Source organism: Engystomops pustulosus, chromosome 7, assembly GCF_040894005.1.
Source record: "Engystomops pustulosus chromosome 7, aEngPut4.maternal, whole genome shotgun sequence".
Classification (NCBI taxonomy): domain Eukaryota; kingdom Metazoa; phylum Chordata; class Amphibia; order Anura; family Leptodactylidae; genus Engystomops; species Engystomops pustulosus.
In genome coordinates, this window is record NC_092417.1 from 124,679,862 (window position 1) to 124,705,761 (window position 25,900).

Genomic DNA, 25,900 nt, shown 5'->3' on the forward strand with positions numbered 1-25,900 from the left:
GGCTGGCCAGATCAGGTGACCCTGGGATAGACTAGCCGCTGGCCGCGCTGCTCGGATCATTCTGTCTCTGGATGCCGCTAGGGAGAGAGCTGCTGCTGGTCAGGGAAAGCGTTAGGGTGTTCTATTAGCTTACTGTTAGGCAGGAGTGATTCTCAAAGAACCCAACAGCCCTTCTTAGGGCTACAATAACGTTCTACTTTTTTTATTTTAATTTGCATCTTTTACCATTTTGTGAGGAATTAGCAGGGGGACTTGCTACCGTTGTGTTTAGCTCTTAGTGGCACACATATCCATAGCAAAGACCGAAGTGGCAAAATTCAGTAGGGGTTGGATTTCTATTAGGCAATAACTCAGTGTCATCTCATCTGGCATAGTAGTGTGCTTCCTTTGATACTTGGCTAGAAAATAGCCATAGGAGAATACAAACAGCTTCTTGAAGCCTACAGTAGCGTTCTATATATTTGATTTCTGGTTGATCTGCTGGTGGCTTTAGTTTCTGCAGTGCATGTACTTGCCAATTCTGAGCAATTTGTAGTGAGACTTGCGACCGCTGTGTTCTGCGCTTAGTGGCGCACATATCCATAGCAAAGGCTGAAGTGGGAAAATTCAGTAGGGGTTGGATTTCTATTAGGCACTAACTCAGTGTCATCTCATCTGGCATAGTAGTGTGCTTCCTTTGATACTTGGCTAGAAAATAGCCATAGGAGAATACAAACAGCTTCTTGAAGCCTACAGTAGCGTTCTATATATTTGATTTCTGGTTGATCTGCTGGTGGCTTTAGTTTCTGCAGTGCATGTACTTGCCAATTCTGAGCAATTTGTAGTGAGACTTGCGACCGCTGTGTTCTGCGCTTAGTGGCGCACATATCCATAGCAAAGGCTGAAGTGGGAAAATTCAGTAGGGGTTGGATTTCTATTAGGCAATAACTCAGTGTCATCTCATCTGGCATAGTAGTGTGCTTCCTTTGATACTTGGCTAGAAAATAGCCATAGGAGAATACAAATAGCTTCTTGAAGCCTACAGTAGCGTTCTATATATTTGATTTCTGGTTGATCTGCTGGTGGCTTTAGTTTCTGCAGTGCATGTACTTGCCAATTCTGAGCAATTTGTAGTGAGACTTGCGACCGCTGTGTTCTGCGCTTAGTGGCGCACATATCCATAGCAAAGGCTGAAGTGGGAAAATTCAGTAGGGGTTGGATTTCTATTAGGCAATAACTCAGTGTCATCTCATCTGGCATAGTAGTGTGCTTCCTTTGATACTTGGCTAGAAAATAGCCATAGGAGAATACAAATAGCTTCTTGAAGCCTACAGTAGCGTTCTATATATTTGATTTCTGGTTGATCTGCTGGTGGCTGTAGTTTCTGCAGTGCATGTACTTGCCAATTCTGAGCAATTTGTAGTGAGACTTGCGACCGCTGTGTTCTGCGCTTAGTGGCGCACATATCCATAGCAAAGGCTGAAGTGGCAAAATTCAGTAGGGGTTGGATTTCTATTAGGCAATAACTCAGTGTCATCTCATCTGGCATAGTAGTGTGCTTCCTTTGATACTTGGCTAGAAAATAGCCATAGCAATAGGATAGGATTGTTTGGTTCTAAAAACTCAAAAAAAAACAAAAAACACAAAAAAAAACAAAAAACACAAAAAAACACAAAAAAAAAAAAAAAAAAAGTAAAAAAAAAAAAAAAGTTATAACTCTCATTTTAAAAATGTTTAACCCCAGGGCTAGGGGTAGAGGACGAGGGCGGGGACGTGGGCGTCCAACTACTGCAGGGGTCAGAGGCCGTGGTCCTGGGCGGGGTGAGACACCACCTGCTGATGAGGGAGCAGGGGAACGCCGCAGAGCTACACTCCCTAGGTTCATGTCTGAAGTTACTGGGACTCGTGGTAGAGCACTGTTGAGGCCAGAACAGTGCGAACAGGTGATGTCGTGGATTGCTGACAATGCTTTGAGCAATTTGTCCACCACCAGTCAGTCTTCCACGCAGTCCACCCATGTCACCGAAATCCCCACTCCTCCAGCTCCTGCACCTCAGCCTCCTCCCCCCCAGTCTGCCCCCTCCCAGGAAAATTTGCCATTTGAACCGGCATACTCTGAGGAACTGTTTTCTGGACCCTTCCCACAGTCACAAACCACTTGTCCGGTTGCTGCTGAGCAATTTTCCGATGCCCAGGTTTTCCACCAGTCACAGTCTGTGGGTGATGATGACCTTCTTGACGTAGTGGAAGTGTGTAAAGAGGTGTCCGACGATGAGGAGACACGGTTGTCAGACAGTGGGGAAGTTGTTGTCAGGGCAGGAAGTCCGAGGGGGGAGCAGACTGAGGGATCGGAGGATGATGAGGTGACAGACCCAAGCTGGGTTGAGAGGCCGGGTGAACACAGTGCTTCTGAGACGGAGGAGAGTCCTCGACCTGAACAGGTTGGAAGAGGCAGTGGTGGGGCCAGACGGAGAGGCAGGGCCAGAGCTGGTGCATCAGCGCCACTGTCAACTAGTGAAGCTCCCGTGGTGAGGGCTCTTGCGGCGAGGGCTAGATCTTCAGAAGTGTGGAGGTTCTTTAAGGAAACACCGGATGACCGACGGACTGTGGTGTGCAACATTTGCCAAACCAGGCTCAGCAGGGGTTCCACCACTACTAGCTTAACTACCACCAGTATGCGCAGGCATATGAATGCTAAGCACCCCACTCAGTGGCAACAAGCCCGTTCACCTCCGGCCGTGCACACCACTGCTCCTTCCCCTGTGTCAGCTGCTAGTCAGCCCCCTGCCCAGGACCCTGCCACAAAAACCCCATCGTCGCCTCCACGATCCTCCACAGCATCCACCAGCGTTCAGCTCTCCATACCCCAGACGCTGGAGCGGAAACGCAAATATAGTGCAACCCACCCGCACGCCCAAGCCCTTAATGTGCACATCTCCAGATTGCTTAGCCTGGAGATGCTGCCCTATAGGCTAGTAGAGACCGAGGCCTTTCGCAACCTCATGGCGGCGGCCGCCCCTCGGTATTCGGTCCCCAGCCGCCACTACTTTTCCCGATGTGCCGTCCCAGCCCTGCACCAGCACGTGTCAGACAACATCATCCGTGCCCTGACCAACGCCGTTTCTGACAAGGTCCACCTGACCACGGACACGTGGACGAGTGCTGCCGGGCAGGGCCACTATATATCGCTGACGGCACATTGGGTTAACTTGGTGGAGGCTGGGACCGAGTCTGACCCTGGGGCTGCTCATATACTGCCGACGCCGAGGATTGCGGGGCCTACCTCGGTCCAGGTGTTTCAGGCCTACTATGCCTCATCCTCCTCCCACCCCGCCTCCCCCTCCTCCTCCGAACTACCATCCGTGGGCACGGCGCCATCAGTCGGTAGCTCTAGGCACAGCAGCAGTGCAGTCGCTAAGCGACAGCAGGCGGTGCTCAAACTGCTGAGCCTAGGCGACAAAAGGCACACCGCCCAAGAGCTATTACAGGGCATCACGGCGCAGACTGATCTGTGGCTGGCACCGCTGAACCTCAAGCCGGGAATGGTTGTGTGTGACAACGGCCGTAACCTGGTGGCGGCTCTGCAACTCGGCAGACTGACACATGTGCCATGCCTGGCCCATGTGTTAAATCTGATAGTGCAGCGTTTCCTCAAGACATACCCCAATCTGTCTGATTTGCTCACGAAGGTGCGCCGCATCTGTGCGCATTTCAGGAAGTCCAGCCCAGATGCTGCCACTCTCAGGGCAGCGCAGCGCCGCCTCCAACTGCCCGCTCACCGACTGTTGTGCGACGTGCCCACGAGGTGGAATTCAACACTGACCATGTTATCCAGAGTTTACCAGCAGCGCAGAGCGATTGTAGACTGCCAGATGTCAACTTCCACCAGAACTGGTAGTCAGGTCAGTCAGCTTCCTCAAGTCTACAATGAGGAGTGGACGTGGATGTCTGATATCTGTCAGGTGCTGAGTAACTTTGAGGAGTCAACACAGATGGTCAGTGGCGATGCCGCCATCATCAGCCTCACCATCCCGCTGCTTGGCCTGTTGAAAAACTCTCTGGTCAGCATGAAGTCGGAAGCTTTGCGCTCGTCACAAGAGACGGGGGAAGAATATTCCCTTGTTGATAGCCAAAGCACCCTGAGGTCTGTTTCTCAGCGCATATCGGAGGAGGTGGAGGTGGAGGAGGATGAGGAGGAAGAGGAGGAGAATGTTGGCGAGACACAAGAGGGGACCATTGTTGAGTCCTTCACTGTTCAGCGTGTATGGGCAGAAGAAGAGGAGTTGGAGGAGTTGGAGGAGGAGGAAATGGACAGTCAGGCCAGTGAGGGGAGTGAATTCTTACGCGTTGGTACTCTGGCGCATATGGCAGATTTCATGCTAGGCTGCCTATCCCGTGACCCTCGCGTTCAAAGAATTTATTCCAGCACCGATTACTGGGTGTTCACTCTCCTGGACCCACGGTACAAGCAAAATCTTGCCACTCTCATCCCTGCAGAGGAAAGGAGTGTGAGAATGCATGAATACCAGCAGGCCCTGGTGCACAAGCTGAAACAGTATTTCCCTTCTGACAGCGCTAGCGGCAGAGTGCGTAGTTCTGCGGGACAAGTAGCGAGGGAGAGTAGGCGAGCAGGCAGCTTGTCCAGCACTGGCAAGGGTACGCTTTACAAGGCTTTTGCCAGCTTTATGTCACCCCAGCAAGACACTGTCACCTGTCCCCAGTCTCGGCAGAGTAGGGCTGATCTTTACAGAAAGATGGTGAGGGAGTACGTAGCTGACCATACCATCGTCCTAAATGATCACACAGCTCCCTACAACTACTGGGTTTCAAAGCTGGACATGTGGCACGAACTGGCGCTGTACGCCTTGGAGGTTCTTGCCTGCCCTGCCGCTAGCGTCTTGTCCGAGCGGGTTTTCAGTGCAGCTGGTGGCATCATCACCGATAAGCGTACACGCCTGTCGACTGACAGCGCTGACAGGCTGACGCTTATTAAAATGAATAAAGGCTGGATTTCTCAGAATTTCCAATCTCCACCAGGTGAAGGAAGCTCAACCTGAATAATTGATCCACTCCTCCTCCTCCTCCTCATTTTCCTCCTTCTCCTCCTCTTTGTACAGTAAAGCAGAGGAAAATGGCTATTTTTTGACAGGGCCCACTGGCTCTTGCTATAGTACTTCATGCATTTAATTTTTCTGGAGGGCCACCTACCCGGTCCTCTGTTTGAAACAATTTTTGTGAGTGCCACATACAGGCACTCAATCTATTCCATTTTTCTGGAGGGCCACCTACCCGGTCCTCTGGTTTGAACAATTTTTGGGACTGCCACATACAGGCACTCAATCTATTCCATTTTACTGGAGGGCCACCTACCTGCTCCTCTGGTTTGAAGAATTTTTGGGACTGCCACATACAGGCACTCAATCTATTCCATTTTACTGGAGGGCCACCTACCTGCTCCTCTGGTTTGAACAATTTTTGGGACTGCCACATACAGGCACTCAATCTATTCCATTTTACTGGAGGGCCACCTACCTGCTCCTCTGGTTTGAAGAATTTTTGGGACTGCCACATACAGGCACTCAATCTATTCCATTTTACAGGAGGGCCACCTACCTGCTCCTCTGGTTTGAAGAATTTTTGGGACTGCCACATACAGGCACTCAATCTATTCCATTTTACTGGAGGGCCACCTACCTGCTCCTCTGGTTTGAAGAATTTTTGGGACTGCCACATACAGGCACTCAATCTATTCCATTTTACTGGAGGGCCACCTACCTGCTCCTCTGGTTTGAACAATTTTTGGGACTGCCACATACAGGCACTCAATCTATTCCATTTTACTGGAGGGCCACCTACCTGCTCCTCTGGTTTGAAGAATTTTTGGGACTGCCACATACAGGCACTCAATCTATTCCATTTTACTGGAGACCCACCTACCTGCTCCTCTGGTTTGAAGAATTTTTGGGACTGCCACATACAGGCACTCAATCTATTCCATTTTACTGGAGGGCCACCTACCTGCTCCTCTGGTTTGAACAATTTTTGGGACTGCCACATACAGGCACTCAATCTATTCCATTTTACTGGAGGGCCACCTACCTGCTCCTCTGGTTTGAAGAATTTTTGGGACTGCCACATACAGGCACTCAATCTATTCCATTTTACTGGAGGGCCACCTACCTGCTCCTCTGGTTTGAACAATTTTTGGGACTGCCACATACAGGCACTCAATCTATTCCATTTTACTGGAGGGCCACCTACCTGCTCCTCTGGTTTGAAGAATTTTTGGGACTGCCACATACAGGCACTCAATCTATTCCATTTTACTGGAGGGCCACCTACCTGCTCCTCTGGTTTGAAAAATGTTTGGGACTGCCACATACAGGCACTATCCAAATTAAATTGTCTCCATAGCAGCCTCCACACGTTGTCTCCATTGCTACCTCCAAAAGTCGTCCATATAGCTGCCTCCATACATCGTCCCTTTATCAAACGAGGTGTGTCAGGCAGAAATTTGGGTTGTTTTCATGGATTCCACATCAAAGTTGTTAACTTTGTCGCCACCCTGCTGTGTTATCCACAAAATATACTGGCAAACTTTTACCATTTAGGGATATTATTTCAGCGCTTCTTGCGCATCTGTTTACATTCCCCTCACCCGGCATATCCTAAACTTATAAGAACGCTACTACACTTGATCTTATACAAAAGGTTCTTAGAAGTGCTGTTTGGGGAGTAGCCTAGAGACAGGGGCTTGGATTGGCGAAAGCTCGCCTGGCAGCGGAACGCCAGCTCCATGCGCATCATGCGCTTCTTGCGCATCTGTTTACATTCCCCTAACCCGCCATATCCCAAACTTATAAGAACGCTACTACACTTAACTTGGTGCAGGCTGGGACCGAGTCTGACCCTGGGGCTGGTCATATACTGCCGACGCAGAGAATTGCGGGGCCTACCTCGGTCCAGGTCTCAAAGGCCTACTATACCTCCTCCCACCCCTCCTCCACCTCCTCCTCCTCCGAATTACCATCCGTGGGCATGGCGCCATCAGTCGGTAGCTCTAGGCACAGCAGCAGTGCCGTCGCTAAGCGACAGCAGGCGGTGCTGAAACTGCTGAGCCTAGGCGATAAAAGGCACACCGCCCAAGAGCTATTACAGGGCATTCCACATCAAAGTTGTTAACTTTGTCGCCACCCTGCTGTGTAATCCACAAAATATACTTGCAAACTTTGACCATTTAGGGATATTATTTCAGCGCTTCTTGCGCATCTGTTTACATTCCCCTCACCCGCCATATCCTAAACTTATAAGAACGCTACTACACTTGATCTTATACAAAAGTGCTGTTTGGGGAGTAGCCTAGAGACAGGGGCTTGGATTTGCGAAAGCTCGCCTGGCAGCAGAGCGCCAGCTCCATGCGCATCATGCGCTTCTTGCGCATCTGTTTACATTCCCCTCACCCGGCATATCCTAAACTTATAAGAACGCTACTACACTTGATCTTATACAAAAGTGCTGTTTGGGGAGTAGCCTAGAGACAGGGGCTTGGATTGGCGAAAGCTCGTCTGGCAGCGGAGCGCCAGCTCCATGCCAAGATCCAACTAACATAGTTTTAACTGCAGCACCTTTAATCTACTACTAGTTCACTGCCTCCATACATGGTCCCCTTATCAAACGAGCTGTGTCAGGCAGAATTTTGGGTTGTTTTCATGGCTTCCATGTTAACTTTGTCGCCACCCTGCTGTGTAATCCACAAAATATACTGGCAAACTTTTATCATGTACCGATATTATTTGAGCACTTCTTGCTCACCTCCTTTGGTTCCTCTCTGCCACCCATTGGTTTGAAGCCTGAGTCCATTTAGAGTATGTCGCCATGCCACTCTCTAGCCTGCCGCTGCTGCCGCTGCCTCTGCATGCCGTCCCCTATAGTGTCAGGGTCAATTATTGGATGTTTTAGATGCTATCTAGCTTCATTCTGTCACTCTGTCATGGCCATGCTGTTGCCCATAATTTTGGCATAATGGTGCGTTTAAGCAGCCTCAGAGGCATCCATGCATGCTGCCCCTGCTGTTTCCTGTCCATTTCCGTGGTGTTTCCATCCTTTTCTGAGGTTCCCAGGTGTTTGGCCAAGCTTCCCTGTGCAGAGCCTTGGTCCCCTTGAAAAATGCTCGAGTCTCCCATTGACTTCAATGGGGTTCGTTATTCGAGACGAGCACTCGAGCATCGGGAAAAGTTCGTCTCGAATAACGAGTACCCGAGCATTTTAGTGTTCGCTCATCTCTAATCGTAACCCATCGAAAGTGGTGGGATACATAGATTGATTCCATAACATTCATGAAAGCGTTGGCATATTTGGGGGCTACATTAGCCCCCATTGCTGTATCTCGTAACTGTACAAAATATTCATCTTGAAACAAGAAATAGTTACAATTGAGTACTATCTCAAAATCCACAGCCCCCACAAAATGGCTTGTAATACTTAGTTTCTTTTTTACGGCAGTAAGTCTGCCCTCATGATTGATGGAATTATACAAATTAACAATGTCAAATGATGCCAAAACAAAGGATTAATCTATTGGTAAAACAACCTTCTCAAAATTCACCAGGAAGTGTGGTTTCTCGTATGTATGAGGCTGTATCTGTCGCAAACTCCCTGGCAATGGCAATATTAGATAAGATAGATCCCACCCCAGACACAATTGGGCATCCGGGTGGGTATTTGATTTGTGTATCTTCGGGAGAAGATATAATACATGTGTGCTAGGTGACTCTATCTTAAGGTACCTATATAGTGCTTCATTGATTATATTTTATCATCATCTTTAGCAGTATCATTCACTTTTGTTATAAAGACCAAGATTTTTTAACTGTAATTGAAATTGTTAGTTTATCGATTATCTATGCCAGGTCTGCCCATAAACCAGACCTTCAGTTTAATGGAACGAAAAAAGTTGTTTAAGTCCAAGTTTAAACCAGTCTGTCAATGCAGGCAAAACGATAAACCTCTATTCAACAAGGATAATTGATCATTCGTCAATATTTTAGAATAAAATGTTTACCACTAAACTTTGTCCATACGCTGTGTGGAGTTTTTCTGTTGAGTAATCCTGGACTTGCCACTTCTAAGGGTGTTTTCAACCCCCTCTCCTTTAAGCTTAGACATATGATTAGACAGCTATGGGGGATATTTATCGCTTGTGCGCCAGCATATGATCGCCCCGTCGCTGCAAATTCGTAGCCCGATACATCAAGAGGCTTCTGCCTCTTGATGTATCGGGCTGCCAGCAGCGCAGCGTTTAACCTACGCCAAGTCGCTGGTGTGTGCGCAGGCGTGGGGACAGTAACGCCCCGCACCCCCTCCTTCACGCCCCTTCACGCCCCACTGGCGGGAAGGTAGCGGATTGGGGAAAATCATCGCAAAAGCTAGCAATAAGCTAGCATTTGCGATTATTTCAGGGCCTCTGCGCCACTGGCGGTGCGCAGAGGTCCTGATAAATATGCCCCTTATCTTTAAAGCCATTAAAGTCTTCATCATTTAGATTATATTTCAGCGTGTTCTCAACATCAGATCTCTCTCATATTCATAGAGATCTCTATTTTGTAAAAATTCTAGATTAAGCAGAATAAAGTCCATAGCAAATTTATGTAATAAGGATTCAAATTTCTAACAGAATGTATCATTATATAAAAAATATTTGGACGTATGTCCATTCTGTAATGTTCTCCAAGAATAGTTAAATGAAGCTGAAGGTTCAAAGAACATTTGGATAAGTTTTCAAATTTTCTCTTAAGTTCTATAGTGCATGGTATCTTTAAGAAGGTAGCATCTCCTTGTATTCCGCCCAGTATCCTCCGCACATTGGGGCACATTTACTAAGGGTCGGTGGACCGCATTTTCGTCGGGTTTCCCCGACTTTTTCCATTTTGAGGCGCATTTAACTGGGGTTTTTGACACACGCAATTGGATTTTGGCGCAATCTTCATGTGGCACAAATCGGGGGTGTGGCTGTCGGACAACCCGAATGATTCAGACTAAGCGTGGGATTTAACATTCAAAATTTTGTCGCAAGCCATGCACTTACATGCACCGGGAAGAAGAAAGTGAACTCCGGCGGACCTCAGCGGGGAAGCGACACACACAGGAAATTGGACGCACAATCTTAGTGAATCGTAGTAGCTTTGAATCCTCGTCGGACAACGCACCTCGGGGATTGCGACGGGACGGGTAAGTATATGTGCCCCATGGAGTTCCGCTTTAGCGTTAAAACATATTCTGCACCATGCACGTCTCTTTCTCTGTCTACTGATTCTGCTTTGTTCAGCTCTGTTAAGGCTTCATCAATATTAGAGTCTTGTAAGAAGGTGATATATTTTGCCAGAAGTCGCTTATATCTTTTGTGCGCTGTATTCAGCCTTGTAACGGTATCTTGTAGCCTCTCAGCGTTACCTTTGAAGGATTGAAAGCCTGACATGAGGGAGGTAACTAATTCCCATAGATCAGTGGTGGCGAACCTATGGCACGGGTGCCAGAGGTGGCACACTGAGCCATTTCTGTGGGCACTCAGACCATCGCCCCAGGACAGAGTTCACCAAATAGGACCAAATCTTCCTGCACTTTTTTGGAACTGCGGGAAAAGTGAGAAGGTGTTGACAGAACTGCAATGTCTTTGGAGGTCCTCCTGCCGGACCCTCCATTCTTTCTCTACAGAGAGACCCTGGAGAGAAGCTAAAGGGTCTCTTTCAGCTGTATTGGTGGCCTCAGGGGGCCTATACGATTGAAAGATGTGGAAGAACAGGTAGCAATAAGTTACTACTTAAAATGCCATGTTGGCACTTCACAGTAAATAAGTGGATTTTTGTTGTACTTTGGGCACTCAGTTCCCAAAAGGTTCGCCATCACTGCCATAGATCTTCCAGGTTATCACAGAACTCATCTTTTGTAGTGTGATAGTTTTCAATGACCTTCAGTGTTGGTTTGAGAAAGTGTCTTGGCCGAGCAATCTCGTCTGCTGGAAGTGTGACTTCCTTTTCCTGCTCATCAAAATCACTTCAATCAGCATGTCTTTGCTGTGTTTTATCACATCTATAACATCAAATATTTTTCAGCCATTTTGTTTTAAGGTCCAATGTCTCTTTAAGAAAACAAACTTTTTGATCTGGGGCTAAAAATCGCAGCACAGCTTCTGTGGGACACCCCAATAATATTCCCAGGGTAATTTGAGTAAATTGTGGGGTTTTCAAATCTTTTTGACCACAGCGACATGAGGTAATGTACAGGAAGTCTCTTAGTAAGAGGATGGTCTGAGGAAGACCTTGCTGCATGTATAGGATATTACAGATACACAAAGCTTCCCCTGAGGCTTGTCCAGACATGTAATATAGCTGGGCAGAGTCACTGCACATGTGATTGTTGCAGGAGAGATTTCTGACTTTGATTTTAGGCTGTAAGACAATTTCTGACTGATTTTGGACTGTAAGACAATTTCTGACTGTTCTGTCCCCACACAAGGCGATTGAAGGTGTAACTGACTGGTAGATAGTAACTGGGAAACTTTCCTACCTGCGTATCCAGAATGTGAAGCAGACAGGAGCGGAGTTCAGATGCATTAGATAAGATGCAGTAACGCATTGATGTGAAGCAAACCTTGGTTAATTTACCTCAGATACAGCTGTAGTCACTGATAGAATATTGTGGTCGCTCTGAGATTGTTGATGATTGATGAGACTTGTAGATGATAATTATTGCTGACAACTTTTTCTTCTGTAATACTAACATCTGTCGCTGCAGTACACTCACACCTGTCGCCGCTAGTCAGAAATTGATGCTTCAGTAGCCCAAAACAGGCAAACAGTTACAGGCAACAGAAAATGGCTGTCACAGGGAAAAACAGGGTACCGGGCTCCAAAACCACACCCACTTAGAAAAAAACGATAAAAACAAGCAGAGGGAGCGCGTTTACATCCTGAACAGCAGATGGCAGCATTACACCAATATATGTCATATATAAGAATAATGGAGACAGAACAAAATGCAATAATATAAACATTAGACTAACAACATAACTAATGTGAACAACACAATATGGGAAAATATAAAAAGAAACAAAGTAGCTGCACAGATCTAAGTAGGAAAAGTAGGTGTTATCCTGTTCAATACTTTGAACCCAACAAAGTTCACGAAATATCAAAGAAGAAAATTGCAGGCAGCACTCCAAGGAATTGTGGATGGAAAATAGGAGTTTTAATCCATCTCAAGTGAACGACGTTTCGGCTGTATTGTCATCCTTTCTCAAGCAGTGAACATACTGAATTACAGGGTTTATAAAGTTGCATAGTGATGACATCATCATAACAATATCGTTGTACAGTGTTACACAAAATTTAAACAGTCCATCACTTACATTGATGCATTACTTACATCAGTGAAATACAGTTTATATATTTCTACTAGCTAGTGCGTAAATGTGATCCATAAGTGTACTCATTCTATATTAAAAAGGTATTCCCATGAAGACAAGTTTATTATATAAAACATTCTCTAATTCACTGTGATTAACAAAAATGCAGCATTTCCCAACCTGTCTCTATCAGTTCTGCTGTACACAATCTCAGTTGCCCCTAGATCTGACCCTGTAACTTCAGACTTAGGCTGGCGGCACACGTGGCATTTTGAACCTGTTTTTGACACATACCACCATAGATGACCATAGACAAATACACTGATTCACTTCTTGGCAGGAGATTGTGAGGAGAGACAGCTGCAAACTACAAGCTACAAGGAGATAATTGACCCGGGAGAAGGGGAATACAGGTTGTGAGACGTAGCAGAGAGATGTAGCAGAGCTGACTCTGTAATAGGCATCTAATGGATCTCATGCATCTCCGATCTGTCTCATCTCTCTCTCTCTCTCTCTCTCTTTCTGTCAGTGTGTTATTACAATGTCAGAAGGCAGATGAAAGTGCATATACACCTGTACCCTGATAACGTAACCACATTGTAACTCCACAAAACTAGATGGATTATAATGGGGGTCATTTACTAAGGGCCCGATTTGCGTTTTCCCGACGTGTTACCCGAATATTTCCGATTTGCGCCGATTTCCCCTGAATTGCCCATGGATTTTGGTGCACTTGATCGGATTTTGGCGCATCGGAGCTGGCATGCACACAACGGAAATCGGGGGCGGGGCCGAGCGAAAACCCGACGGATTCGGAAAAACTGCCGCATTAAAAAAAAAAAAAGTGTTGCAAAACTTGCACTTACCTTCACTAGGAATAGGCCGGTGAACTTGAGTGCATTTCGGGGAACTTCAGCGCAGCAGCACCACCTGGTGGACGTCGGAGGAACTACCTTAGTGAATCCCGGCCTGACCCGAATCCACCGCAGATAACGCGCCATTGGATCGTGAATGGACCGGGTAAGTAAATCTGCCCCAATGTGTCTGCTAGAGAGGCCCGCCCATACCCTGGGATTTTGCACTGAGCACCATAGGAAGTGAGAGGAGCTAAAACAGCAATAAAACTGAGTAAAATTGCAAAGTAAGGAGTTAAAATGATCTTTATTGTGTTAACATCACTAGGGGATTGAAATGTGAGAATTTTGTTATGTGGGAAAACCCCTTTAAGAAACCTCCTAGGCGGATCCAGTATAAGAATAAGCCAAGTACCTTTGGTAAATGTAAAACTTGTGGTGACATGATTGCTATCCATCTGCCATCTGCCCAGGCTCTACTCCGCCTCAAAGTCTATGTATATGTGATGCAAGTAAGTATAAAGAGAATGATTTATCGCCCCATAAGTAGTCCAGAATCTGAATGATAAGGTATAGTAGAAAAATGGTATATTAACCCAGTATCAAAGTAGCAAATGGAGGATTATGGATGCAGTGAGTCCCAATCCACCCTGCCAAGGGAGGGTGAAAATTCTACAAAACCCTGGCTCAAAGAAAATATGTTTAATTAGTTTATCCTGTGGCAGTGGCGTAACAACAGCTGTGGCACAGGGGCCTGGGATGAACAGCAGAAACAAAATTTATAAATGCGTACTCTGGCGATGGGACCACCCTAGTACAGTAATACGGGCCCCTGTGCCGTCCCCCTGTCCATGTCCGCCCCCCCGCGAGCGGCCGCCCAAGTCTGTACGCAGCCGCTCCAGCCTGTACTCGGCATTAGCCCCGCCCCATCCGGGGTCGCACGCCCAGCCTACTACTTCTGCAGCTTCCTGGGCATGTAGGCCGCCTACCCTCCCGAAGAAACAGCCTCCCACTTCACAGCAGCCGGTCTGCAAGAAACGTAAGTAAGTGCCTATATATGTATGTATGTATTGTTAGAAGTATGTATGCTGCATGTGTGTATTTGCTGTACAGTATATGCTATATGTATGTGTGAATATGCTGTACAGTACATGTATGTATGTGTGTATTTGCTGCACAGTATATGCTGTATGTATGTGTGTATGTGCTGTATGTGTGTATATGCTGTACATTATATACTGTATGTATGTGTGTATATGCTGTATATGTGTGTATTTGCCAAATATATGTGTATGTGTGTATATGCTGTATATACCGTATGTATGTGTGTATATACTGTATCTATGTGTGTATATGCTGTACAGTATATTATGCATGTATGTGTGTATATGCTGTATGTGTGTGTATTTGCCGAATGTATATGTGTATGTGCTGTATGTGTGTGTATATGCTGTACAGTATATACTGTATGTATGTGTGTATATACTGTATCTATGTGTGTATATGCTGTACAGTATATTATGTATGTATGTGTGTATATGCTGTATGTGTGTGTATTTGCCGAATGTATGTGTGTATGTGCTGTATGTGTGTGTATATGCTGTACAGTATATACTGTATGTATGTGTGTATATGCTGTATGTGTGTGTATTTGCCGTTTTTTATGTGTATGTATATGCTGTATATACCGTATGTATGTGTGTATATACTGTATGTATATGCATTATGTGTGTATACACTGTATGTATGTGTGTATATGCTGTATATAGATTCAGTATGTGTATATTGTGTTTTTATACTGCATGTATATGTATACACAGTGGATGTACTCCGTATGTAAAAGAATATATGTATGCTACATGCTTTATGCTACATATATAAACAGTATATATGCATATATACAGTATGTACATACAGTATGAGTTTGTATATACTGTATGTATTAGTGTATAAACATACTTAAATGTGTGCATATGAGTGTATATGTATACGTATGTATGTTTGTACGAGTATATAAAAGTGAGTGTAGAATGTTATGTGTGTGTATTTAAGAGTATAAATGTGTGTGATTGTATAAACGTGTGTGTATGTATGTATTTTTTAAGGGGGAGGGGGGCCCTATGCAGAAATCTGCTAGGGCCCCCCTACGCCACTGTCATGAGGATTCACTTACCAACACTCCATATGATTAGGATCCAGTTATCTGTACATCTATTTCTTTAAAGTTTTATTTGCATTATCATAATAAACTTTTTTCTATAAATATTGAGCGCTGTCAGTGAGACTAATGAGTGGGTTCCATAGTTCCTTTACATGTTTCTATTTGGGGTGTCCCTAGTGGTGACCTAATTAAACATATTTTCACTGTTTACTGCTTAAGAAAGGATGACAATACAGCCGTAAAGTCTCTCACTAGAGATGGATTAAAACTCCTATTTTTTTATCTACAATTCCTTGGAGTTCTGCTTGCAATTTTTTCTTTTATATTTCGTGAACTTTGCTGGGTTTAAAGTATTCAACAGGATAGCACCCGCCTTTCCTATTTAGGTCTTTGCTGCTACTTTGTTTCTTTTTATATTTTCCCATATTGTGCTGTTCTCGTTAGTTTTGTTGTTATTCTAATGTTTATATTATTGCATTTTGTTCCGTCTCTATTATTCTTATATGTGACATATATTGGTGTAAAGCTGCCATCTGCTGGTCAGGATGTACATGCACTCCCTCTGCTTGTTTTGCCATTTTCGGTTGCCTGTAACTGGGAACACACGTTTTGGGCTACTGAAGCATCAATTTCTGACCAGCAGCAACAGGTGCCAGTATACAGCATATACTTTACTTGACATTTACTTGATATTTTACTGTCAATTGACAACAAAGTATATGATAAATGAACAAGATGAGTGAGGCTCTGGTTCAATGTACCCTACCTCGCTCTGTCATGGGTCTACTCCTGACAAACTTAGATCCTGGATCAAAAAGTGAATTGGTTTTGAAACTCTTTTTGCTCCAGGGGTGAGGAAATGGCAAAATGACATAGTCTGCATTAAGTCATATGAATGTGCATACGAAAAACGCTATAGGAGGGGCAGTAGGCTTAACCGAATTTGGGACTATTGCTAATTATAATTTAGGTACTGTACTCTATGAGATGCTGTCTTTTCTTGTGTGTGTGTGTGTGTCTCCAGCTGGCAGAGCTCACAGATGAGAAAGTGTGTTGTGTCCAACTTGAACTCATAGCATGTGCTGGCTGAAACGTCTGGTCCAAACACTGACAACTGGAACTGAACTGAGCCTTTCAGTTCAGTTTTGGTTTTCAACATTCGGGCTGGATATCCAGCCAGCACATACTGCAAGTGTGATGCAAGTTGGAAGCATCACACTCACTTGAGTGTGAGGGGCCTTAGTGATTAGACACTTATCTCTTTTTCTGTGGATATGGTGTAGGAATGAATAAGGTGTACTAAGATAAACCCTTTTATTGTATTGTTTGCAGAGTGGAAGAGAAACTCAGTCATTGAAAATAAAGTATCTGGGGAAGAAAATGGATCCATGTTATCCGGTAAGTTCTATTTATACTAATATTAATATTAATACTAGTGATCTGTAGTTAGGGTAATTGGTTTTACAGAAATTGTGACACCGGGGAGAACCAAACTAGTGGTTTAATCAGTAAGTTATCGATCTTCCCTGCTTCCATTTATCATGCAATACATTGGCCTGAAGAGTGAGGAAATTGCCTTATTAACAATTTATTGGCAATGGCATGTCTTATGAAGAGTTTACTTAATCAGATATTCAATGTTTAACCCCTTAATGATTTTGCCAGTTTACACCTTCCAGACACAGATTATTTTACTGTATGTACTTGAATATAAGCTGACCCGAGTATAAGCCGAGGCCCCTTATAATGAAATGCCCCAAGTAATCCCCCCAAAATAATAAAATGCCCTGCAGTCCCCTATTAATGAAATGCCCTGCAGCCCCCCAAATAATGAAATGCCTTGCAGCCTCCCTATTAGTGAAAAGACCTGCAATCCCCCTATCAATGAAATGCTCTTATATAATGCCCTGATGCCCCCTATTAATAAAATGCTCTTCAGTTCCTCTAAAGTAACTCCCTGCAGCCCCCATTTATGACATTTTCTGCAGCCCCCCTAATGAAATGCCGTGCAGCTCCAGGGTGTATAAAAAAATAAACTAACATACTCACCTTCAGACGCCCCTGATGCTCCCCTCGGCTCCTCTTCGTTCTTCTCTTCCCTCGTAGCACAGCGAGCGTCCACTCTATGATGCAGCGTGGTCGCTGCTGATGACATCATAGTGTGTGAGTGTGTGCAGGCAGGCAGAGCGCTCTGCTACAAGGGAAGAGAAAAAGGGTAGCCGCAGGGGGCACAGAAGGTGAGTGTGTAAGATTTTTTTTTTTTACACTCATGTTCTGCCCATTTTTGTTAATTGATTATTCATGAGTAAATACGGTATGTAATTTTAATGTGGCAATAACATTGGAATGCTTTTACATACCCAGGTGATTTTGATATTGTATTTTTGTCACACATTGTTATTCATGTTAGTGGACACATTTTTGTGATATGCTTTGCATATATCCACGAAAGAAATTAAAATTTGAAAAATTCACCATTTCCAAAATATTATACTTTGTAAACACCGGTCATAACATCCTAATAATTAACATTTATAATACAGACAAGCGTCAACTTAAGGACACCTGACTGACAGACCTCTAGTTGCATACTAACCTGCAAATAAAATGAAACAAAAAAACAAACAGAGGAAAAAAAATTTGTCTGGATCTACAATGAAAAAATATACAGTTTCGACTTACATACAAATTCAACTTAAGAACAAACATATGGATCCTATCTTGTATTTAACCCGGGACTCCCTGTATATCAATGTATGCATAAAGGTAAAACAGTATACTTAAAATGATGAAATGGATTAAAGTGTGTTCATGGAAATCTGCCATGTATATAAGTGTGCTAGAGTGAAAATCAGTATGTTGATTTTAGTTATAATGCATTATTACCAAAGGGACAAAACTGTAAGGTGGGTCAATTAGGGTCCAGTTCTAGATTTTTAGAACACACTTTCTAAACTCTCATTGAGACCTGCAAAGATCAAAGTTTTTAATTTGAAAATCCAAAAGCTCTCCCTTTGTTTCAGTGCATTGAACCTATGCAGGTTTTGATATACAGTACTCTATAGCAATGTTCCCCAACCACCAGTCCATGTCCCAAGACCGGGCTGCTGAAAAAAAAGATTTACTCATCTTCTCTGTTCTCCTGCAGCCGTCTTCTTTTCCTTCACATAATTTCCATGCTAATGCATTGCTCTATTGAAGGCGAGCATCATTATTTCATTACATCATGTGTCGACCGACAATAGAACCAGTGAAGGAAGAGAAGACTGCTGCATGGGAATTATTAAGGTGTATTTTTTTTCACATTGGAAGCAGAGGGTGGGGGCAGCTAAAGGAAAGGGACACGGTAGGAAGGCATGATGCAGGAAAGGAGACATGGGAGGGGGCATGCAGCAGGAAAGGAGACACTATAAGTGGGGGGTCCTTCTTCAGGAAATGGGACAAATTAAACTAGGCATGCAGGGAGTTATGGTGGGACATGAAAACATAAATTTTTGGCTATGGAACTATGACACCAGACCACATCCCCCCACCCTCTGGACCCTGGAGAAAATGTATGTTTACATCCAGTCTCTGGACAAAAAAGGTTGAGGAACACTGCTCTATAGGAGTAATCTTTATAATTACAGTTGTGTTGTACTTCTGCATGTTTAGAGACAATGGGGGACATTTACTATGGTGTTTCCGCCAGTTTTGTGGCGCTCTCACCACATGTTCTGCTCTCAGACCTATTTATTAGCTGTCTGGGACAGAAAAAATGCCTTTTTCCGTCTGCTCCGACTCTTCTCCGAAAAGGGGCGTGGCTTTGGCGGAGTGGAAACTCAGACAGAATTAACATGTGTCACAGCCATTTTTGGGCGCTGTAAACTGGCGGAAAGTAGACCAAAAGAAAACTGGTCTAGCAGGGACTGTTGGACATATTTCTGGTGCTCGGGACAGAAAATGGTTTCGGGGACAGAAAATGGTCTCGGCGCCAGAAATGTCTCTGCACAGCTCTACAATATTAAATGTGTGTCTTCTTTCCGAGAGCAGGTCGGTAACAAAGCCAATGCAGACACCGACACTTTAAGTAAATGTCCCCCACTGTGTAGTGCAAAACCTCTTTTTATGCAAAACCTCTACTCCTATGACTGTTAAGTCTTTCCCTTAATGGTAGTGTAGTCCTCCCTACATACTGCAAGTACATTCTAACAGTCAAATGTTATAGCTAAGGCTACATTCACACTGCCATTGCCTGCCCGTACTGTACCGCAGCGGGCAACGGCAGTGCACGGGGAGAGGAGGAGGAGGTGAGCGCACGGCGCCGTACTACGTACAAACATAGGACATGTCCTATCTTTTTCCGGGGTACGGAGCGGTACGGTACGGTGCACCGTACCGCTCCCGTAGGGCGCCGTGCACCCATTGCCGTCTATGGGGGACGTATATCGGCCGTGTATACGTCGGCCGTATATACGTCCCCCATACGTCAGTGTGAATGTAGCATTATACTGCAATTCATGAATTCTTTAAGGGTGAATTTTTCCCCCTGTCTCTCTAGATGTAAATCCTCCCATCGGTGCATTTAGGTGCGGTCACGCTCGCTGCAAGTGCTGCAAAACTATTAAGCACAAAAATCTCTTTTTTTGCCATCTTGTATTTTTGTGTGAGATTGTGGAGCTGAGTTTCTGTCTGTCTCTGCTGTGTGGCTGTAGCCACACCCTCTACCCGGAGCTGAGAGACACTGACTGATTCACACCCTGCCAGCACATGGTGAGATGTAGCAGAGCTGTGTGTATAATAGGCATATCATCATCTCTGATCTGTCTCTGATCTATGTGTCAGTGTGTTAGTAAAGAAGCCAGATGAAAGTGCATATAAACCCTGTACCCTAATAATGTAACCGCATTGTCACCCCACAGAACTAGATGGATAATACAGTAATGTGTCTGCTTAGAGAGGCCCCGCCCACACCCTGGGATTTTACACTGAGCAACATAGAGAGTGTTAGGAGCTAAAACAGCAATAAAATTGAGTTAATTGTAAAGTAATGGGTTAAAATTACCTTTATTGTGTTAACATTACTAGGGGATATAGATGTGAGAATTTTCTTTCATGGGAAAAACCACTTTAGCTTCTTAAGGACGCAGCCATTTTGTAGCTTAAGGCTCAGCCCCATCTTTTGTATTCTGACTTGCGTTGGTTTATATGGTTACAACTTTTGAACACTGTTACTTATCAAAATGATTCTGAGGTTGTTTTTTCCTCACATGTTGTACTTCATTTTAGGGGTATATTTTGGCTGTTAAGTTTTGCGTTTATTTACAAAAAAAAAATGATTTCGAAATCATTGCGTTTTTAGGGCGCACAGAGAGTTGCAGAAGGGAAGGAGCGCCCTGCAGCTGCCAGCATTTTAATTACCTCATCGGCTCGATTTGTAGGCTATAAAATGTTAGCTTTTGAGTTTTTGCAGGATGAGATGCTTTTTCCAGTTTTACCATTTTAAGGTTGGTATCCCCTATTGTTGAAAATGTATTAACTTCTTTTAAGGGCAGGAGTAGAAAAGTATCAATTCTGTACTGGATTTAAAAAATTTTTTTTGGTTTTTTACCATATAGACTAATTACCATGTTCCCTTTATTCCAGTGATGGCGAACCTTTTAGTGGCCGAGTGCTCAAAAAGCAACCCAAAACCCCCCTTTATTTATCACAGGGTGCCAACCAAAAATTAAAGCAGTAACTTATTGCTCCCTGTTCTTCAATAATCATATTGGCCTCCTGAGGACAGCAACACAGTAGAAAGATGGAAAATTTGCATCATTTTAGCTTCTTTCCAGTGTCCCCCTGTACACAGAGAATCGTGGGGCCGGCAGGAGGTCCTCCAAAGATAATTCGCCCCTTTCTACTCATCTCTCTCTCTTCCTACAGTCCCAAGTAGCGAAGTAAGTATCAAAAGTTGCTTGGAACTGCAGGAAGATTCTTTGAGTCCTGTCTGGAGCGATGGCCCAGGTGCCCACAGAAAGGGCTCTGAGTGCCACATCTGGCACCCGTGCCATAGGTTCGCCACCACTGCTTTATTCTATGGGTCAATAGGATTACAGAGATAACATATTTTTTCTTACATTTTACTAAATTTGCCAAATAAAACCCTAATTTGGGGAAAAATCTATCATTTTTGCATCGCCGTCTTCCTATTGGCATATGTATACAAATGCACAAATTAGACCTATCACGGGGCGGTGGTAGTGTACTCTCCCAAACATTCAAATACTTCAACAGGCCTGAAGAAAATGGATTTATTGAAAAAAAGTAAAATGACATAAAAATTACATAAAAACCAAAAAAAAACAACTTATGCAGTCCTTCATAACGTGTTTCGGGTTCTCGACCCTTTTTCAAACATAGGACAATCAAGGCAACATAATACATTCTTACAAACTTATAAAGTAAATGGTCTATACAAAATGTACACATCCGGGTAGTTCGTGGACGGCTGTGCGATGGTGCAAATGTGCAGTGAGGGCCCAGAATACCGGAGTGGCTGGCAGTTGCGGCCTAGGCACGCTAGTGTCACGGTGCTTGATATGGGGACCGGAGGGCTGTCCCACAGCCTGGCAGGTCTCCATCAGGTGGTGTATGCAAGAAATGATATAGAGGGAGAGGCTGATGTACTGGTTCTCCCTGGGGCAGCCATTAGAGTCTGTAGTATGTGTCCCTGGTAGATGGATGGGGCGCCCTTGATGGTGATACAGCCATAGCAGGGACCAGACAGAGGCAATGTTGTGCATAAAAGTAACTTACAGTTCTTTATTCGAACCAATGGTAACAACACGCCAAACGATTCTGTACAAGTGCAGTACTAGAGTGATCTTGGAGAAGGAACCTCAGGAGTTGGGTCACCAGCCTAGATGCAGGGGCAGGCTGGGATGTAGCTGTGACCAATTCTGGAAGCTGCAGCTTTGTCCTGTTTGTCCTGTGTCACTCTGTCTGTAGAGGCCTAGGAGCTTCTCATGTGGTGAGAGCTGGGCCTGAGAGATCTGCTCTCTAAGAAGTTTCTGGAACTCTCCCTCCCGTGTGGAGAGCTGGGTCTAAGACACATCTGCTCACTAGCAGAGCTGGGCCTGAAGAGACTGACTCCTCCCCTGACTAAGGGTTTAGTTACTCCCTGGTCAGGTGGTCTACTCCTCCAATCACACTCCAGTTCACATTTAAGTGCATTGAGGCATATCATTGGATGATAACAAGAAATAATGTTTAACCCTTGCTTATCCAGGCAGAATCTACCGCTGCACAATTACCTGAGTATATGTGTAGTGTCCTGCAGGGGAGCTGATCAGACTCTCTATTAGGGGGACACACATATAAGGGGCTTATTTGCAACAACTCCTCTGCCTTGCATTGGCAGTGATGTTGCACATCTCCCTCTTTTTGAGGTTATTGTATCTTTGTGGGACAGTTGTGTTAATGTGTTCTATTGGGAGTACAGCAAAATCCTTAACACTGCAATCATGATGGGTGGCTGTATGTCGAGATACACTGTGCAAGGCAAAACCGTTTTGGATGTTGTGTCTGTCTTTATTGAACCTTTCTTTTAGCGGTTGTATGGTCCGTCCGATATATTGAAGTTTGCATTTACACTCTATTAAATAGATGATGTAATTAGAGCTGCAATTTAAGAAGCTTTTTATTTGATAAGTTTCCTTAGTTATATTGGACATGAGACTCTTCTGTCTATGCATAATTGACTCGCAGCACTTGCATCTCTGATGGCCACATCTATAGCTACCCATTACTTTAGGAAAGAGGGTTACTATGGGGTTTTTGAATGTTCCCAGTTTTAAATGACTGGTATGTGCTCTCTTGAAAGTCAGGTGTGGGTACCTAGGGATGGCTTCCCTCAGATATGGGTCGTGCATTAAAACTCCCCAATGTTTAGCTAGAATCTCTCTTATGTTTTTTCTGTCTGTTGAGAATGTAGTGATGAAATTTAGGTCAAAGGATCCTTTTTTATTTTTCCCAGGTAGTAGGCATCGTTCTTGAGTTAAGGTTCCTGCTTTCTTCCTGGCAGTGGTTACTAAACTGGAGGGGTATCCCTTAGCTTTGAATCTCCTAGTTAGTACTTGGCTTTGGCGGTTGTAGTCAGCGTCGTCTGTGCAGTTTCTTCTGATACGCTTATACTGCCCGTACGGCACATTTACCAGCCACTTTTTGAAATGGTTACTATCGAAACCCAGATAGCTATTGCTGTCCACCTGTTTAAAGTATGACCTGGTTTTGATGTTGCCATCTGGGGTATGAAATACCTCAACATCCAAGAATTCTGCAATATTCTTGGCAATGTTGCAGGTAAATTCAAGCCCCCACATATTTTCATTAATATCCTTAACAAAGTCATTGGCTTCCTTCTCACTTCCACTCCAAATTATGAATATATCATCGATGAATCTTTTGTAAAGTTGACATTGAGCAGACTCTTTATGTTGATAAATAACTTGTTTTTCAAATAATCCAACATAAAGGTTCGCAAAGCTCAGGGTGAACTTGCTCCCCATAGCTGTTCCCCGTTTTTGCAAAAATATTTTGTTCAGAAATGAAAAGTAGTTGTTTTAGGATAAAATTGGTGGCTCTTAATATGAAATTGGTCTGCAAGTCGGAAATGGATGGATCATTATTCAAAAAGAGGGAGATGGCATGGATCCCAAGATCATGGGGTATATTCGTATATAATGAACTAATATCCAGTGTTATAAATATAAATGAATCATCCCATTTCTGCCTGGTTACTTGTTTGATCAAATCAGATGTATCTAGCAGGAACGCATCCAAAGATCTAACGTATTTATGTAGATAAAGGTCCACATAATGGGACAGGTTGGAAGTTAATGAATTTATACCTGCTATTATTGGTCTTCCCGGGGGGGTTGGTCTGCCTTTTGTGGATCTTCGGTAAATGATAAAAAAGGGCAGTGACCGGTTCCTGTATTCTAAGATACTGGTATTCTTTTTTATTTAAGACGCCAGTACAAAAACCTTCATCCAAAGTTTATATAGCTCACTTTTATATTTCACAGAGAGATCGGAGGCCAGTCTAGAATAAAACTCTGTGTCGGAAAGGAGACGTTCAGCTTCTAGGACATAATCAGTCCTGTCTTGAATGACGATCCCCCCTCCTTTATCTGTTGACTTGATCATTATATCTTGTCTAGCTGCTAGTTCTTTTAAAGCCACTCTTTCTTTAAAGGTCAAATTATGCCTTTTGTTATTCTTGTTTCTCTTTTTCCTAGTGATCGTACTCTTCTCGATCATCCCGGGATCCATATCACATTTGGCGTATAGGCTCTGAAATTCAGTAGACACCAGGGAATAAAAGGTCTCCATGAAATTACCCTTATGGTGTACTGGATAGAACCTTGATTTGGGTTTTAAATTGAAGGGTACTTCTCTGTTTGTGTCTATATGAGTCACATTCAGATCTGTGCGGTCCTTCTCAGGATACTCCAGTGTGGGGGCAGCGATGTCATTGTTCAGTAGATTGAAATGCCTTTTTAGTGTTAATTTTCTTATAAATTTATTTAGATCAACAAACAGATCAAACTCATTTGAATGTAATGTGGGGCAGTATGAGAGACCTTTCTCTAATAGTGTGGTCTCCTGGGCTGATAAGTTATGACTAGATAGATGAAAGATCTTTACTAAATTCTTGGTTGTGAATTCTATGGGAGTTTTTTCTTTTTCTCCTTTTATCTGTTCCTTTTGTTCTTCGGGGTCTCTATTAGTGAGTCCTCTTGGGAGGCAGTCGTATCTAGATCTGTTTTTTCCTCTTACTCTTCTGCCTCTTTTACAATGTTTTTTTTTTTTATTTAGACTCAACAGGGCTGCCGGAAATACAGTTTCCACTAGTATTGTTTTCAAAGTGTAAGGATGTAGCGATCTCTGTTTTATCTCTCCGGGAAGCCCTAAAAAAGACTCAGTTTCATTAAGAAACGGAGCTTCACAATTCAGAGTGCAGTTGTTAAATGGTTCCCTCTTGTAGCTCTTGGTCATAGGCGTAAAGAACAGATGGTTGGCTCCATCTTGAGGGCTATTCAAAGGGGAATTGGTGCTATGGACTGTTAGTACAGATTCATTTAGGTCTCCACTAGGGAATTTCCCAGAAGGAAGAATGGGTTTAGGTAGATTATCAATAAGTGAGTTAAGGTCTTTTCTACTTGTGGCTTGTATATGAGTTTGAGTAATATAAGCCTTTGATGTCGTCGGAACCTGAGAATCCTTCCTGTGGGCTAGATTGGTGGTGTAAATCCCTATTGGTTCAGGTTTCTCTTTGTGGTGTGTGGGCTCTAAACTGGTAGGCTGTTGGTTTTTAGTGTCATTATTATTATTCACGGACGATTTAAAAGTTCTGGTAGGAGACTGTTCTCCACTTTGATATCTATTTTGTGTTTTCTTGTTGTGGACATTGAGGGAATTAGTGTAAGAATTTTTATTTGCTCTATACCTATGTTTGTGTGGTTCTTTCTTTTCATACGT

General features: G+C 44.0%; 1 protein-coding gene across 5 annotated transcripts in view; it reads left to right on the forward strand.

Moving 5' to 3' along the window:
* The window catches only part of SMPD3 (sphingomyelin phosphodiesterase 3), a 392,437-nt gene that overhangs the window by 140,148 nt on the left and 226,389 nt on the right, over nucleotides 1-25,900 (forward strand). For 4 of the 5 annotated variants that reach the window (XM_072117750.1, XM_072117748.1, XM_072117746.1 and 1 more), the window contains one exon: nucleotides 16,727-16,792. The gene's annotated coding sequence lies outside the window, so the exon portion shown is untranslated. Of the gene's footprint in view, nucleotides 1-16,726; nucleotides 16,793-20,846; nucleotides 20,881-25,900 lie in introns of all 5 variants that reach the window. The other variant, XM_072117749.1, reaches the window with a different exon arrangement.